The sequence below is a fragment of the Arachis ipaensis genome, chromosome B02, assembly GCF_000816755.2.
Source record: "Arachis ipaensis cultivar K30076 chromosome B02, Araip1.1, whole genome shotgun sequence".
Lineage (NCBI taxonomy): Eukaryota > Viridiplantae > Streptophyta > Magnoliopsida > Fabales > Fabaceae > Arachis > Arachis ipaensis.
Window position 1 is genome coordinate 10,844,295 of NC_029786.2, and position 4,975 is coordinate 10,849,269.

The following is a 4,975-nucleotide window of genomic DNA, read 5'->3' on the forward strand; positions in this document are numbered from 1 at the left end:
TAAATAAATTGTACTTTTATTGGATAGAATTAAAATATAAATATTAAAATAAAATAATATTATTTTAAAGGAGAAATTTGTTTGGTGTATTGGAGATCTTGAACAGAATTTTTAGTTCTTTAAATAGAAGAGAGAAGGGTAGCTAGCTAATGAGATGGACTATGTCCATATTGTTGATTCTTGTTTCGGGCCTTACCTAGAACTCGATGGTTGGGCTTTGAAGGGAAGACCCAAACATTAAAGGGGGGTGGTCTCCGACTTGTTCGAGTCTGGGAGCCGCCGTCTGAGTTGTATGTTTCGAAGAATGGCGGGTGGTACCTGCAAAGACACTCCGATGCCTAAGTCAGCAAAAGGGTAAGCAGGTTTTGAATGAATTGGAACTTGATTTTACCTGAGTTTATCAGTGTATTTATAGGTGATGATCCAATAACCACCGTTGAAGTAGTTCCACTTCTGGGGGTGGATAACTGTCCCTTTATCTTAGGGTTGTTGGGATATCTCTTCTAGAAGTGGGTGAGAGATTTTAGGAGGCAGTTATTCACTTAGATAAGTATTGGCTGCCTTCTGGCGTTGACTCTGACCTCTTTAAGGAGCTCGGACAAACAGTGAAGGCCAACCTTTTGGATTGGGCCTCTTAACTTAGTTTGGGCCTGGCTTATTACTTGGGACAGGGTATGAACAGTGCCCCTACTCGATTCCGATATCTTTTTGTGAGTTGGATTCGAGTATTGGATTCAGGAATATTCGAGTTGGCTTCTTACCATCACGTCGGAAAACCGACGTGATTTTGGTTTCTGGAAAGGCATGATTTCAAATTATGAACTGTCCCGTCGCTTTGGCTTTTCGCATTTATGAGTGGAGGGCGGTTACATTGGTAACGGTGCGCTCCCTTAATGAGGGGGTCACTTGATGATAATGCCCCTAACACCTTATAAATGTCTTTCCCTCCTCTTTCTTCATTTTCTTTTGTCTTCTCTTTGAAGTTTTCTCTTTCTGCTCCTTCATTTTCTTACTCAAACCCTTGGGCTCTTTCTCTTTGCTATTCTGCAGCGTCGTACTTGGGATTTTTCTTTATCTTTTTCACAAAGGTTAGTTCTTTGCACCCTCTTTTCATTTTTACAGTATTTTCTTTATCTTTGCTTGATATACTGTATGTCGGAGAGGGGTCTTGTATCTTTAATGCATTTTTGTTATTTGTAGTAAGAAATTCTGGGATTTTTGCATTTTCTTTTTTACAAAAATAATTTCTTTTGCCGCTATTGACTGCTTTCTTTGTTTGTTTTAGAAGAAGTGTCTTATCTTCGAGAGCCCTGTTTTTTTATGGTTTCTTTTTCCTTGTAGGTTTTATCACTTTTATATACACTTCCTCATTATTGAAAAATGTCTTCTCGTATCCCTGAGACTCTCTTAAGATGGGTAGATGCCTCAGTTCTTTTTGAAAGCTCTGTAGTGGATAACGTTTTTATGATCGAACTCCGAAAATACCATAGTATCTGTAGTCTTGATGCTGATGAACCTAAGTATGAGTTAGTAGCACCAGACCCTGAGGATCGGGTTTGCTGTGGGAGGACTGATGATTCTGACCCCCACTTCTTTTTCATGTATGACCGCCTCTTCACCCGCTTGGGGGTTACTTTCCGTTTTTCCGACTTTGAGGTAAAGGTTTTATCTCATTGCCGGGTGGCTCCTACCCAACTCTACCCCAATTCTTGGGGTTTCCTAAAAATATACCAACTCATTAGCCAAGAGCTTGACTTCCTGACTTCTTTACGAATCTTTTTCTACCTTTTTCACCTGACTAAGCCTTTCAGTGCTTCAAATAAACAAAACAAACAACAGTGGGTGTCTTTCCGAGCTATTCAAGGCCGGAAAGTATTTTCCATCTTTGATGAATCTTTCCATGATTTCAAAAACTTTTCTTCAAGATCCAGGCTGTAGAGGACCATCACCTTTTTTTTCCAAACGAAAATAACGAGCCCCGATTTCTCCTGTACTGGTTCGAGACCTCTCCTATAGAGAAATATGATCTAACTAACTTGGATGAAATAGAGGAGGCTATTGTTGGGTTTTTCCGAGAGGCTTGGGGGCGGGCTCCAAACCTGGATACCAAGAAATTTCTTCTTGGCTCTCCAAATTTTGTACGGATCGAGCTAGGTAGTTTTTTTTTTATCTCTTTGGTGCTAATTTCGATAACTTCCGACTTGTATTTATTCCAACTTGTATACTAACCAAGTTTTTTTTCTTTGGGAAATGGTGAAAAGTGGGTCGAGCGCTGCTTACCAGAAGGTGCAGGAGGCGAAGAGGAAGGCTCGTGCCCGAGCTGACGCCCAGAAAGTTGGAACTTTTAGCAATCTTCTCTCCCATGGGTCTGGTTTGGGGACCTCTTCTTCCAGGCCGATTTTGGTAAATCCTATTCCTACTCCTCCTCTTCCTCCTCCTTCCCCTGTCCTCCCGATTCAGCCCCCTCCAGAACCTGAGAATAAAAAATGCAAGACCTCGGAGACCGGTTCCTCTATTGCTGGGGAGGCCAGTTTTGATGGTCCAAAATTCGCGAGGAAGCACATCCTTCCATACAGTTAATTTTCTATGGATGATGCTTCCCTTCGAAACCATCTTCAGGTTCTAATTCGGGGGGGAATTTGGACTGCCGGGGTCTATACTTCTCTTCTTGATATTTTTAACAAGGCTCCCTTAAGTGCTTCTAAAAAATCCATAGAAGACCTTGAAGGGAGGATTGTCATGTATCAGGAAGAGGAGAAGAGGCTGCAGGAGGAGAATTCTTGGTTGAAGGAAGAGCTTGTCCAACTCCAGGGGAGGGAGAAAAAATTAATGGGCCAATGTGCTATGACTGAGGGGTTGAAGGAGAAGTCTGAGAAAAATTATGTTAGGCTCTTTTCGGATAATCTTGATCTGAAAAAATAGCTGGACCTGAATCGGGAGGCCTATCAGGACTTGGAGGACTCCATTGTTGAGAGTCTTGAATAGATGTTTAGGGTGTTTAAGGAACAAGTCGGAGTGATTGCTCCCGACTTGGACCTTTCTCCCCTTTGCCCCGATAAAGTGGTTGTCAATGGAGAGATAGTTTCTCCTCTTCGTCCTGAGACAGAATCTGATTTGAAGACTCGTGGGCAGCGCATTATTGAATCTCCTTCTCCTGAGGCTGAGTAGATGGAAGGGTTCCTGCCGAGTTCTTCTTTTCATCCAGGCGAAGCTCCGACCACTACTTCCGAAGAGATGCTTCCGACCCCTCCGACTTCCACGACTGCAGCTCCGACTTCCTCTCTTGGAGATGATTTGAACCCCCTTCTTGATCTGAAGTGATTGAAGCTATTTTAAGGCCTGACTTGTGGGTCCTTTTTATGAAATCTTTTTATATTTATTTGTATACTTTGCTTGAGGTTCCTTAACATTGGGTCCTTTTTATAGGGTCTTTAACAACAATTGTTGTTTCTGGTCCTTTTTTGGGCAGGACCTTTAACAAAGTAATCGTTTTATTGTTTATGTGATAACGCTGCGTTTATTTGAAAACTTTTGTTGAATGATTTAAGGCCTTTACAAGGTTTTTTTGAAAAAACCTTTGTTTTGATTTTTGGACAGAAAGCTTTTACTATGTGAAGCCTTTTAAGTTATGAGAAAACCTTTTTGCTAAGTAATGTTTTTCTTTGGCAAAGTCTTTATGAAAAGCTTTTATCGTTGATTCCCTAAGGAACTCTCACATCTCTTTGTTTTCCATTACTCTGACCTTGTACGTTCAATTTTGCTTTGTCTGTTGAATCGTTTATATAACTTAGGTTATTCTTGTGATGTATTTTACTCTGCTCGGGCTTTCCAACTTGTAAGTCATAAGCTATATCGTGTCCGAGCTTGCCATAATCATTTTTTATAACCTCTTTACACTGACTTGTGCCTTGTCGCTTTATCTTGCCGACCATGTAGGTCGGTTGGTGCGGAATTTATAACCACAAACTAACCGGCAAGTGCACCAGGTCGTACCAAGTAATACCTCAGGTGAGTGAGGGTCGATCCCACGAGGATTGATGGATCAAGCAACAATGATCGAGTGATTGGCTTAGTCAGACAAACAGAAAATGGTGTTTGAGATTTCAAAAGCATTAAACAGTAAATTCAGAATATCAGAAGACATGCAGTAAATAAGTTGAGAATAATATATGGAGAAACAGTTAAGGCTTCAGAGTTATCTATTTTCTGGATTGATTTTTCTTACTAACTATTTTAATCATGCAAGATTTAATTCATGGCAAACTATATGTGACTAAACCCTAATTCCTTAGACCTTTTTAGTCTCCTCTAACTCTCATCAACCGCCAATTTCTTGGTCAATTAATTCCAATTAGATGGTGAAGTTTAATTCTAGTTATTATGCCACAAAAATCCTAATTATCCAAATATAAGAGGATTATATGTCACGTATCCCGTTAAGTCCAGATAATTAGAATTTAGGAGAAATTATTTTCAAGCTGTTGTTCAAGTAAAGAGCTTTTCCAAGTTATACAAGAACTCAATTAGAAAGAGGGTTATACTTCCGTTCCACCCAAATTCATAAGATAACGAACGAAAATAATTCTTGAATTATAAATCAGTACATGAATTAAACTAGAGAAACAATAGACAGAGCTCCTAACCTTAACAGTGGATGTTTAGTTGCTCATGGTTCATAGTGGAAACTAGGATTCTCTTAAATTGTAAATTGGAATGAGGTGGAATAATAGAAGAGAAGTTTCTTTTTTCCTTTTATATCTAATCCTAATTAATTTAAAATCTATTTTCTAAAATTAAAATAATATCTTTTCCTATTTTAAAATAAAATACAAATTTAAATCAAAATTAGTTAATCTTCGAGCACTCCTAATTCGGACGCTGGGACCACCAATCATGCGCCTTACTTGGTGAACTTCTGCGCCTAACTTGAGTTGTTGTTGTGCATTGTGCATGCTTGTTAGTGTCTTGCGCCTTA